The 13,598-nt window shown below is 37.6% G+C and overlaps 1 protein-coding gene across 4 annotated transcripts in view; it reads right to left on the bottom strand.

The window, feature by feature from the left end:
* Positions 1–12,566, bottom strand: part of LOC128692943 (importin subunit alpha-4-like) — a 39,275-nt gene extending 26,709 nt beyond the window's left edge. For all 4 annotated transcript variants that reach the window (XM_053782314.2, XM_053782315.2, XM_053782318.2 and 1 more), the window contains exons 1-2: positions 12,336–12,566; positions 5,290–5,571 (exon numbers count right to left, since the gene is read on the bottom strand). The gene's annotated coding sequence lies outside the window, so the exon portion shown is untranslated. The remainder of the gene's footprint in view (positions 1–5,289; positions 5,572–12,335) is intronic.
* Between the last annotated feature and the right edge of the window lie 1,032 nt (positions 12,567–13,598).

Here is a 13,598-nt window from a genome sequence, read left to right as displayed (position 1 = left end):
GGTTTAGTGGAGTTATGGTTTAGTGGAGTTAGTGGAGTTATGGAGGGTTAGTGGAGTTATGAGTTAGTGGAGTTATGGTTTAGTGGAGTTACGGTTTAGTGGAGTTACGGTTTAGTGGAGTTATGGTTTAGTGGAGTTATGGTTTAGTGGAGTTATGGTTTAAAGGAGTTATGGTTTAGTGGAGTTATGGTTTAGTGGAGTTATGGTTTAGTGGAGTTATGGTTTAGTGGAGTTATGGTTTAGTGGAGTTATGGGTTAGTGGAGTTATGGTTTAGTGGAGTTATGGTTTAGTGGAGTTATGGTTTAGTGGAGTTATGGTTTAGAGGAGTTATGGGTTAGTGGAGTTATGGTTTAGTGGAGTTATGGTTTAGTGGAGTTATGGTTTAGTGGAGTTATGGTTTAGTGGAGTTATGTTTTAGTGGAGTTATGGTTTTGTGGAGTTATGGTTTAGAGGAGTGATGGGTTAGTGGAGTTATGGTTTAGTGGAGTTATGGTTTAGTGGAGTTATGGTTTAGTGGAGAGTTATGGGTTTTAGTGGAGTTATGGTTTAGTGGAGTTATGGTTAGTGGAGTGGTTTAGTGGAGTTATGGTTTAGTGTTTAGTGGAGTTATGGTTTAGAGGAGTTATGGGTAGGTGGAGTTATGGTTTAGTGGAGTTATGGTTTAGTGGAGTTATGGTTTAGTGGAGTTATGGTTTAGTGGAGTTATGGTTTAGTGGAGTTATGGTTTAGAGGAGTTATGGGTTAGTGGAGTTATGGTTTAGTGGAGTTATGGTTTAGTGGAGTTATGGGTTAGTGGAGTTATGGTTTAGTGGAGTTATGGTTTAGTGGAGTTATGGTTTAGTGGAGTTATGAGTTAGTGGAGTTATGGTTTAGTGGAGTTATGGTTTAGTGGAGTTACGGTTTAGTGGAGTTACGGTTTAGTGGAGTTATGGTTTAGTGGAGTTATGGGTTAGTGGAGTTATGGGTTAGTGGAGTTATGGTTTAGTGGGAGTTATGGAGTTATGGTTTAGTGGAGTTATGGGTTAGTGAGTTATGGAGTTATGGTTAGTGGAGTTATGGTTTAGTGGAGTTATGGTTTAGTGGAGTTATGGTTTAGTGGAGTTATGGTTTAGTGGAGTTATGGTTTAGTGGAGTTATGGTTTAGTGGAGTTATGGTTTAGTGGAGTTATGGTTTAGTGGAGTTATGGTTTAGTGGAGTTATGGTTTAGTGGAGTTATGGTTTAGTGGAGTTATGGTTTAGTGGAGTTATGGTTTAGTGGAGTTATGGTTTAGTGGAGTTATGGTTTAGTGGAGTTATGGGTTAGTGGAGTTATGGTTTAGTGGAGTTATGGTTTAGTGGAGTTATGGGTTAGTGGAGTTATGGTTTAGTGGAGTTATGGTTTAGTGGAGTTCTGGGTTTAGTGGAGTTATGGTTTAGTGGAGTTATGGTTTGGTGGAGTTATGGTTTAGTGGAGTTATGGTTTAGTGGAGTTATGGTTTAGTGGAGTTATGGTTTAGTGGAGTTATGGTTTAGTGGAGTTATGGTTTAGTGGAGTTATGGTTTAGTGGAGTTATGGTTTAGTGGAGTTATGGTTTAGTGGAGTTATGGGTTAGTGGAGTTATGGTTTAGTGGAGTTATGGTTTAGTGGAGTTATGAGTTAGTGGAGTTATGGGTTAGTGGAGTTATGGGTTAGTGGAGTTATGGGTTAGTGGAGTTATGGTTTAGTGGAGTTATGGGTTAGTGGAGTTATGGTTTAGTGGAGTTATGGGTTAGTGGAGTTATGGTTTAGTGGAGTTATGGTTTAGTGGAGTTATGGTTTAGTGGAGTTATGGGTTAGTGGAGTTATGGTTTAGTGGAGTTATGGGTTAGTGGAGTTATGGTTTAGTGGAGTTATGGTTTAGTGGAGTTATGGTTTAGTGGAGTTATGGGTTAGTGGAGTTATGGTTTAGTGGAGTTATGGTTTAGTGGAGTTATGGGTTAGTGGAGTTATGGTTTAGTGGAGTTATGGTTTAGTGGAGTTATGGGTTAGTGGAGTTATGGGTTAGTGGAGTTATGGTTTAGTGGAGTTATGGTTTAGTGGAGTTATGGTTTAGTGGAGTTATGGGTTAGTGGAGTTATGGTTTAGTGGAGTTATGGGTTAGTGGAGTTATGGTTTAGTGGAGTTATGGTTTAGTGGAGTTATGGTTTAGTGGAGTTATGGTTTAGTGGAGTTATGGTTTAGTGGAGTTATGGGTTAGTGGAGTTATGGTTTAGTGGAGTTATGGTTTAGTGGAGTTATGGTTTAGTGGAGTTATGGTTTAGTGGAGTTATGGTTTAGTGGAGTTATGGTTTAGAGGAGTTATGGGTTAGTGGAGTTATGGTTTAGTGGAGTTATGGTTTAGTGGAGTTATGGGTTAGTGGAGTTATGGTTTAGTGGAGTTATGGTTTAGTGGAGTTATGGTTTAGTGGAGTTATGGTTTAGTGGAGTTATGGGTTAGTGGAGTTATGGTTTAGTGGAGTTATGGTTTAGTGGAGTTATGGTTTAGTGGAGTTATGGTTTAGTGGAGTTATGGTTTAGTGGAGTTATGGTTTAGTGGAGTTATGGTTTAGTGGAGTTATGGTTTAGTGGAGTTATGGTTTAGTGGAGTTATGGTTTAGTGGAGTTATGGTTTAGTGGAGTTATTGTTTAGTGGAGTTATGGTTTAGTGGAGTTATGGTTTAGTGGAGTTATGGTTTAGTGGAGTTATGGTTTAGTGGAGTTATGGTTTAGTGGAGTTATGGTTTAGTGGAGTTATTGTTTAGTGGAGTTATGGTTTAGTGGAGTTATGGTTTAGTGGAGTTATGGTTATTTAGTGGAGTTATGGTTTAGTGGAGTTATGGGTTAGTGGAGTTATGGTTTAGTGGAGTTATGTTATGGTTTAGTGGATGGTTAGTGGAGTTATGGGTTAGTGGAGTTATGGTTTAGTGGAGTTATGGTTAGTGGGATGGTTTAGTGGAGTTATGGTTTAGTGGAGTTATGGTTTAGTGGAGTTATGGTTTAGTGGAGTTATGGTTTAGTGGAGTTATGGTTTAGTGGAGTTATGGTTTAGTGGAGTTATGGTTTAGTGGAGTTATGGTTTAGTGGAGTTATGGGTTAGTGGAGTTATGGTTTAGTGGAGTTATGGTTTAGTGGAGTTATGGTTTAGTGGAGTTATGGTTTAGTGGAGTTATGGTTTAGTGGAGTTATGGTTTAGTGGAGTTATGGTTTAGTGGAGTTATGGTTTAGTGGTTAGTTAGTGGTTTAGTGGAGTTATGGAGTTATGGTTTAGTGGAGTTATGGTTTAGTGGAGTTATGGTTTAGTGGAGTTATGGTTTAGTGGAGTTATGGTTTAGTGGAGTTATGGTTTAGTGGGTTATGGTTAGTGGAGTTATGGTTTGGTGGAGTTATGGTTTGGTGGAGTTATGGTTTAGTGGAGTTATGGGTTAGTGGAGTTATGGTTTAGTGGAGTTATGGTTTAGTGGAGTTATGGTTTAGTGGAGTTATGGTTTAGTGGAGTTATGGTTTGGTGGAGTTATGGTTTAGTGGAGTTATGGTTTAGTGGAGTTATGGTTTAGTGGAGTTATGGTTTAGTGGAGTTATGGTTTAGTGGAGTTATGGTTTAGTGGAGTTATGGTTTAGTGGAGTTATGGGTTAGTGGAGTTATGGTTTAGTGGAGTTATGGTTTAGTGGAGTTATGGTTTGGTGGAGTTATGGTTTAGTGGAGTTATGGTTTAGTGGAGTTATGGTTTGGTGGAGTTATGGTTTAGTGGAGTTATGGTTTAGTGGAGTTATTGGTTAATAATGCAAAGTAAAATTCATGGTTGGTATAATAGGCAGTTTCAGTAAAAAAAAAAAAAGTCATAAAGTTTACTTTAAAGATGGTACGATCAGGGAGGAGGTTAGTTAAAGCGAGCGCCTCTGGGCACTGCTAATTTCGGTTCTGGTTGATGGATAAACCAGTCTATTAAGATACGGTGGACTGACAGCGAGACCTGACAGTCTTCGCATACAAGTGTCGGCCATCTCTTCATAAGGTATCTGTGTAATGCGTGTGAGAGTCCAATTAGTAATCGTGGTAGTGCAGTTTCCCCCACATACGACAGAGATGGAGAGATGAGAAAGAACGTAATTGTAGTTTGATAAAATAAGTGATCAAAATAACATTTACGAAGGGAAACCGGTTAGCCGGACTTAAATCTTTAAGGTGGGAAATGCAGAGGCTGCACTCTGAAGGAGAGGTGGGGATGTGGTTTGGTGGGTCGTCTGAACTGTGAAGTCGGCGACCTTCTGGCAAGAAAGTAGCTGAATGAATGACGGTGAAAGTTTTTTTCTTTGTGGGATCACCTTGCTTTGGTGGGTGATGGCCGGAGTGTTAAAAAAAATTGGTGGTCACTTCCGTGTTATAAGTCAACCAGAATAAGTTAATCTCCAATTATTATTATTATTATTAATGTTTTTGTTGTTCCTGTTGTTTCTATTATATTAGTACTATGATCATAATGAGGCATTAAACCTGTAGGGGTAAAACATAATGAGAGATAAGCAGGTTTGCTACAGATGAGTTGCTCTGTTTCCTTGAATCAGGAGCCCTTCACTACTAATTACTTGTATAATCATATACAAGTAATTAACACAGAGATATTCACTGAGTGTATCTCTGTGAATATACACCGATTAAAGATTTAAGTATCCTTGACTAGTGGTGCACTCATGGCTAAGTCTTAAATGATTCCATGCTGTCGATAGGCTTTAAACCTAACAGCCAACTAAAAACTGCATTATTAAACTTCAAACCTAACAACCCGCCAACCATTAGGTAACACAAGTATAGATCTCTTAATTCTATATATAACTGGTTTGGATCATGAAGGTGGTAGTAGTAATGAGCGACATTGTGTTGTCTAAAACAAAAGGACGTACCGGTTATTTGAGCAACCGTTTAGGGTTGCTCAAAATCACGTTTAACATGGATCCAGACATCAAATATACTTTTGATAAGTGAATAGAAGAATAACTACAAGGACGGTTTATTGGTGATGTTTTGCCCCTACGTTACATCAGTTTCTTGACTTGATAAAGCCTATTGACTAACAAAATTTCCATGTATATTTCTTACTGACATTTTATACATTACCTACCAATCTTGGACTCTGTAGGAACAAATTATACTCTCAGACGAGACAAGAAAGTTTAGGTAAGATCCTTGTGGGGTGAGCGGGGAAGTCGGGATAGAGGAAGAGTAGATTAGCGAGAGGAAGGTTATGAGTAGAAGACAGTGCCAGGGCTTAACCCAGCAGCTAGGATACTCACAGTGTCTTCGATAGTTCCTGTGCACTAGATGTCTGTCACCTGGCCTACTAGAGACACACAGATGTGTTGTACTTCACTGCCCATCACCAGAGACACACAACTGAGTATTTCTTCACTGCCCATCACCAGAGACACACAGCTGAGCATTTCTTCACTGTCCATCACCAAAGACTCACGGCTGTGCTTCACTACCCATCACCAGAGACACAGCTAAATATTTCTTCACTGTCCATCACCAGAGACTCTCACGGCTGTTGTGCTTCACTGCCAATGATTATGATCCTGCAACAAAATTATTATTATATTCGCAGAAAATCACTAATCACCACAAGTGATAGATCAACTACTGCAAAGTTGCCAATGTCACAGTTACATGTCACTAACTTCGTTTCTTCTAGCCACATCTGCCTGTTTTTTTTATGATAACTTATGTGACGTGAGTGACGAGCATGGAGGAAGATTCCATCAAATTGTTGAAGCAGTGGAAACACTACAGAGAAAAATGGAGTCCCATAGTGTTTCCTGATTTCTGCAAGATGTTGAAAAGAGCTTTCCAACCTTGGTCTACACACAACAAAAAGGCACAATACCGTGACTGGAACAGTGCACAAATAACCCGCACATAGGAGAGAGAAACTTACGACTTCGACCATTTACAAAGTCACACTGAAGTTTGTGTTGTTACGTTATGACTGTCTCTACATATTAGTATATGCGACACTGATATACTTTCCTTTTGTTTTTTCTTCTCAAATTAGTTGTATAAGGGAGTTCTGTATGAAACTGATGGAATAAAGCCTTTAATTTACTCTACATTTAAAACTTCATTATTCTCAAGAAAATAGGAAGTTCCACAAAAAAAATCATGTTCTTAAATCGGCATAGTTGATTTAGTAAATCGGACATCAAATGCTGTATATATTCTCACTATATTCTAATGTATATTGTACAAAATTGCATAAAAAAATGGTCGACATAGAAATAAGGCGACAATGGTAATTTTAAAGACACGTTTAGCAGGGTCAATGTTTATTATATGATGTTTCACCCTTAGTGGAGCTGTATCATCCATGATGGAGTATAATTAAGTGCAAAACAGTAGTTCCACTCTGGGTGAAACATCGTACTAATGTTTTACACCCTAACCCCTGTTAATAATATATTTGAGATTACCAATTACCCTGTTTTAGGAACTACGATTCGAGGTCAGACTTCATTGTTGGTCACTCACTGTGCAATTACTCATAATTAATATCCGACGTATACGACCAATTACACCCAACATGAATTACAAGGAGCATAAATCATGTTAACACTCAAACAGCCTCATCATGGCGTGACATTAAAAAAATATGATTAAGATATACATGAGAGAAGGGGTAAAAAATACAGGTATAGGAAGTTGACAAATTAAAATAATGAAGATACTAATACAGAAATATGAAGAAAATGTAAAATATTAAAAAAATAAGTGAAAGAAAACTTTTGGTGTCCTAGCAACTGCTGAACACAGATTCATTCATGTCCAGCTGGTTCATATTTACTTAAGATCTAAAGATGTTTAACGTTACGTAGGTTTTAAGGATGTTTAAGGTTAATTAGGGTCTAAAGATGTTTAAGGTTACTTAAGTTATAAAGACGTTTAAGGTTACTTAGGTTATAAAGACGTTTAACGTTACTTAGGTTCTGAAGATATTTAAGGTTACTTAGGCTTTAAAAATGTTTTAGGTTCTGAAGATGTGTTGTTACTTAGGTTCTGAAGATGTTTTAAGTTACTTGGGTTCTGAAGATGTTTTAAGTTACTTAGGTTCTGAAAATATTTTAAGTTACTTAGGTTCTGAAGAAGTTTTAAGTTACTTAGGTTCTGAAGATGTTTTAACTTACTTAGGTTCTGAAGATGTTTTAACTTACTTAGGTTCTGAAGATGTTTTAACTTACTTAGGTTCTGAAAATATTTTAAGTTACTTAGGTTCTGAAGATGTTTTAAGTTAGGTTCTGAAGATGTTGAAGATGTGAGTGTTGCTTCAGATTACATAAGTCTAACTTTCCCATTCATAAATACAATTATCGCCTTACGAGGCTTCTATTAGAGCACTTACTCCACCCTCTATCTAGGCTGCTTCCTGCCCAGAAAAGAAATCAATGTCTCCAACAATGCAAACTTCCAGTATGACGACGCCAAGTGAAAATATAACAAAACAATATACATTAGATATACATGAGCAGTCGCTGGCAGGTATGGATCATCGTCTCGGAATTTATTGATTCGGTACCAAGGTCAAAATATCTATGACACTAACACAGAAAATATAAGAACGAAGGAACAGTGCAGCAAGTCTGGTCCATGATAGGAAGATTCAACTCACTCACACCCACTTATGTACCTATCCAATTTATATTTAAAGCTACCCAAAGTTTACTCCAATCACTACATGGAGGTTTATTCCACTCGCCTATATTTCTATTTCGAAACCAGTTCTTCCCTATATCCGTTCTAAATATATATTTCTCAAATCTGAATCCATTGCTGCGAGGCCTGTCTTGGTTTGATATTTTCAACACACTATTTATATCCCCTTTATTTATTCCTGTTTTCTATTCGTACAATTCAATCGTATCTCCCAAAGTTAATATCTTCAGGCTGTTTTCGTAGGAAAAGTAACTTCGTCATCCTTCTCTATATAGTTTTGCGGTCATTATGTCAATTCAGTAAAATGGAGACCAAAACTGAGCAGCATAATCATAAGGTCCTGTTGATTACACTTCTTGTAATGAAGTCAAGAATTCTCTAAGCTTTATTGCAAGCAGTTATGCACTGTTGTCTTGGCTTTAAACTTCTGCTTACCAGAACTGATAGATCTTTTTCGCATTAAATTTGACTAAGCTCTGTATTGTTTAGCTTATACCTGCCCTAAGTATTTTCTCTTCCTAGGATTAGAAGCTTACACCTGTCTGAATTGAACTATATTGCCACTTCTCCGACCACATCAACTTAACCAGGTCATCCTATAGCCTGTTACTGTCCACACAAAAAATTATCATTTGTCGCTATTATTCCCTCATCGCTGTCCTTTATACAGATTGTGAAAAACAAAGGCACCAGTCTCGTGTGTGGAACTTCATCAAAAGCCTTACCGGAAACCATATCCTGGTCAATCACCTCGAATACTTTGGTAAAAAAAAAAGGTTAGTAAATTCGCAAGACAAAAACGCCTTTTTAAAATCGTTGGCAGTGGGTGATTGATCTATAATTTGAAGCGAAAACCAGGGACCTTAACTTTGTTATTGTTATTTAGGTAATTCCATGAGGTTTTAGTTAAATGATCTGTGATCTCTAAGTTCTTCATTAACCTCAAGATTATGTCAGAGAATCCTTGGTTGCCAGAAGCAAGTCCAGTAGGATAACCAAGCAAGACTCACATATATTCTGTATCTATTATACACACCAAATATGATTTTTTTTATTCACGTGTGTAATAATATGCTTGAAAAAATATATTTCAGGCCTTTCGGAAAATTAAATATTCATGTTGCAATTTCGAGAATGGTCAGACTGCTGTGGATTCAGACACATGAATTTGACTTAACAAGCCTACTGCGTGGGCGAAACATTTTCACTAAAGGATTTCATTACACTGTACTTGTCTGTTTCCATGAATCACACATGTGGTGAAGCCAGTAAAAAACTGACTTGAAACCTTCAGATTTTTCGTGGGAGGTGACATGATGCTGCTGTAGGATTTTTTCATTCAAGGAATTGAAGTCCTCTTCTTTCCATTCCACCAGGGTCTATGTGACTCCTATGGATTTAGCGCTTCCTTCACACGCACGCACCAAAATATTTTTATATGAAGGGCTAAACACGTGTGGGTCATTCAGGCTCAATCCTCCGACTGCTAATCACTACAGAAAGATCACTCTGGCAACCAGCCTTTCCAAGCCGCAAGCGCTAAAACTGTAAGGCTCTTACAGCACCTGGCTAATGGGAGGTAATCAAGTTTAATCCAAGGAACGAGAGGATAGCTCCAATTTTTTGGATCAAAAGGGCATCATCAACATCAAGGTGCCCCTCTCGAAAGTAAATTAGGTTAAGAAAAAAAGGCGTGGGACAAGAGATGGAGCTCAATATGCGCACACAAAATTAGGTTAGCGCGCACATCAAGCCTCACCACACATATATATGACTGCCTAACATGCGAGGCAGTATTTGTGATCCATGCTGGACTCAATTATTTAGGGCAAATGTTTGGAATGCAAAGCCTTACTTTATTACCTTATTACTCAACATGTCCTCATTTATTTCACAACGTTGCTTGTTATCTTAACGTTTATGCATGCTTCTGTTATCTGATTATTTATATTCTCCAGGTTGTCCGGAACGTTGCATTATTAACGGTCAAGACCGTGATCAGGTTATGTCCAAGGAAGGGTAACCCTAATTCCTTGGACCAAAGTTCCTTCACTAACATCATGTCATCACCCTTCCTCTCCTTCACCCTCGAAGGATACAAACGGTAATAAATCGAAAAATAAGGCTACGTACTGATTCTTATTGATTGTTCACCTGTAAATCCGAGGGAGGACGATCACCCCCTCTCACGGGGACACTGAAGTGAGGGGTAAGGGGGTGTATGAAAATATTTTAGAAATAAAAATGTGAACGCCAGAGTGGGCTTTGCAAAATCTATTTCAATAAGAGTCAGGCATTTTGAGACAAATTATTATTGTAGTTGTTATATTTACAGGGTAAATTTAGATCCTGGGAGTGGGAGGTGATCAAGTTTGAACTAAAAGTGGAGAGTACCTCCAATACCTTTGATCAGGAACCTTTCACAGGCATCTAGGCGCATCCTTTCACGGAGTAGCACTCTCACAACGCTTATGGAATGAGGAGATAATCGAGTTTGATGGGAGGAAAAGGAGAACGGCTACAATTCTCTGGATCAAGAACCCTTTTAGCGGCATCAAGGAATCTCCTTTTAAAAGTCGAAATACAATGACATTTAAATGTCAAAAACCCACCGGTGTAAATAATTCTGAATGAGCCTCGTCGAATTTAGATGTTTTCTGGCTTCGTCACTGGGAATATTCCTAGAAGCGCCGCCACTCCTGGCAACACATGAACAGAGAACGTGGGCGTAGTAGGTCACACTACTGAGGTATTGAACAAGTCAGCCATTCTTTATTATTTTTTGTAATTCCAAGCTAATGACGTGACCACCCTCAAATACTTGTTCACAGAAAAGTAGGTTTTATTTATATTATATATATATATATATATATATATATATATATATATATATATATATATATATATATATATATATATATATATTATATATATATTATATATATATTATATATATATATATATATATATATATATATATATATATATATATATATATATATATATATATATATATATATATATATATATATATATATATATATATATATATATATATATATATATATATATATATATATATATATATATATATATATATATATATATATATATATATATATATATATATGTCGTGCCGAATATGTAAAACTGGTCAATTAGCAAGAACTCATTTAAAATAAAGTCCTTTCTAAAATTTTCTCACGGTATCCTAGCATGATCACACATGTGCACACATACCTAAATGAACCCCATGACTACTTCCTTACTACTGATGTCATATCACTCAGGTTACAGTCTGTATTGCAGTACACCACCTGTAAAATTACGATACCTGTATACAGCAGCAGCTGGGTGGGTTATACTGACGGTCACGCCAGACCTAACATGTTCAATGTTATATATTATATCGACGTTTACGACGGGCGTACCATGATGTTCAGTTTGCAGACTCAGGTCGAACATAACCGAAACATCAAGAAACCCCCTGGCATAAGGACCTAATCGACATAGCTGATGCCACACAACGCCTCTATTCTTCTCCTATCCCCATTTCTCACTCACACCTCGCGGCTCCTTACCTAAGAGTTTGTCTAATCTACCTGCAAATTTTCTGTAAAGGTAATTAAAGTTTTATCTTACACAAATAACCGGCACATAGAAGAGAAGAGCCTACGACGACGTTTCGGTCCGACTTGGACCATTTGTAAATGCTCCAAGTCGGACCGAAACGTCGTCGTAAGCTCCTCTCTTTTATGTGCAGGTTATTTGTGCATCGTTCCAGTCACGGTATTGTGCCTTTTTTTGTTATTTAAAGTTTTATCTTGTAATTCAATATCATATAGGCTGTATTAATTTAATATGGATACATTTATAGTTTAACCATAGTATAATTTACGAATTTGATAATGGATTAAGATTCATTCAAAACATATAAAATATATATTTTCTGGATATCCTGAGAGGATGGCATTTCTAGGAGTTTAATCCTTAAGACACATGGGCAAATCTCTTGGCACCAGCTGCCCCCGCTGACCTATCTGTAAATAGGTACTCTGATGTTAGACTGTTGTGGATCTCATTCTGAAGGAAAGTTGAAATGCAAATCACAAAAATGAAGGTAGACACCACGAGTCATGTCACACATGATTGGATAGTTAAATGACTAAAGCTTGTCAACTACATAAAGGGTTAAGGATGCATGCATCGTTTTACATCACCAGTCATAGACATTTTAATTCGTAAAATAGAAATTAATCACCTCACGGTGTATGTGAGTGTGTTATAAGGCATGTAATATCGATTGATAAGCTTCGGGTAAGCGAAAAATATCCTAACAAATTTCCTAACGTAGATGAGTGTAATAAACTCCCAGGTAGTATTTTATAGCGAAAACTTTGGGCAACTATAAATATAGGTTGGCCAGGTATATAATTGGATACGAGATGCACCTGCCTAGCAACAGGCCTTCTGCAATGTTGCGTCATTCTTATGTGCTACATTTATCTGTTTTATACACGAGTCTTTCTTTATTCCTTTAACTATAAATAGGCAATCACTCGCCCATCATTTAACTGCAACAGAGCCAACACTCACTGAACACTCTACCACAGAAACTAAACAAGTTGATACTCACTGGTGTGGAGTTAATGGTATGTGCTTGGAGACGTGGTGGGGGGTTCACACTGCTTGTTCTGGATGATGAGGATTGTTAACTCCTTGTTTAGGATAGTATAAGCTAGAAATTCCTTGGCCTGGAGGATGGGAATTCTAAATTTTTTTGTCTTGGCTGAAGTTCCAAACTCCCTTGTTCTGGGTGGTGGGGGTAACAGGAGGGTTAAACTTGAAATTACACGATGGGTTGACGTTAATGGGGTGGGGGAGGCTGGGGAATACAGGAGGGGAAGAAGTAGGATGTTGCTTGTGAGGAGTCAGTGGAAGAACTGCTCCTCGTTGCTTGACGACCTCGTCAACAATTCATGGTGCTAGCTCAACCTTCAATGTTCTGTCTCCCGTGCGTTGCTACAACTACTTCTGTATTAACATTATAATTCATAAGTTCACAATATTTATAACAGAAGATGCTTCTGACAATATGACTAGGTATTATTTTTTTTCATAAACTGTGATATTAATAAAACTAGGAATAAATGTTAAGATTTCTCCATGGGAGAAATCTCATGTGTTCTGAATTAGTCATCACTCGATCAAACAGCCATATACGGTAGTGCAGACTCACCGAGTATGTATGAGCTGAGGTGTGTACAATAAGCTTGACGTGGTGAGTATCCCTACACATGCGCTATATACCTCGCTAGCTGGGGGTGATTGATCCACCTGTTAACACAGTATAACCATTGCCCACCAAGGCCCTGTTCAGTGAATAATGGTATCTGCCCATGAACAATTTCTCTCTCTGCCCGTCCAGCATCTAATTTATCAAACGCTTACGATTAATATTACGACAGTAGATAGGCTGAAATCTTTTATCCGATGTAATATATTTTGTTTTTAAATTCTAGCGTAAATGAAAAAAAGCTTGATACAAACACTTACAATGTTATTATTGTCTTCTGAGAAACCACACCCCTCAGGGAAGGTTCCTTGATGTTGGTGAGGGGTTCTTGATTTAAGGAATTGGATCTGTGCTCCAGTTCCCCGAATTAAGCCTGAATGCCTTCCACATCCGGACATCCCCCCCAGGCGCTGTATAATCCTCCGGGTTTAGCGCTTCCCCCTTGATTATAATAATAATAATCTGAGAAACCACGAGATACTTAATATAAGGACAAACTATAGTAAAATCTCTGTTGCGTTTCACAACAATTGAACATTTTAGCTCCTACAGAATGTACTCATTGAATATGTTAAAAAAAGTAGTTTACAGCAGACACTGTAA

Source organism: Cherax quadricarinatus, chromosome 38 (assembly GCF_038502225.1).
Source record: "Cherax quadricarinatus isolate ZL_2023a chromosome 38, ASM3850222v1, whole genome shotgun sequence".
Classification (NCBI taxonomy): Eukaryota; Metazoa; Arthropoda; class Malacostraca; order Decapoda; family Parastacidae; genus Cherax; species Cherax quadricarinatus.
Note: the sequence above shows the minus strand (reverse complement) of the source record. Positions and strands in the feature narration are given on the sequence as shown.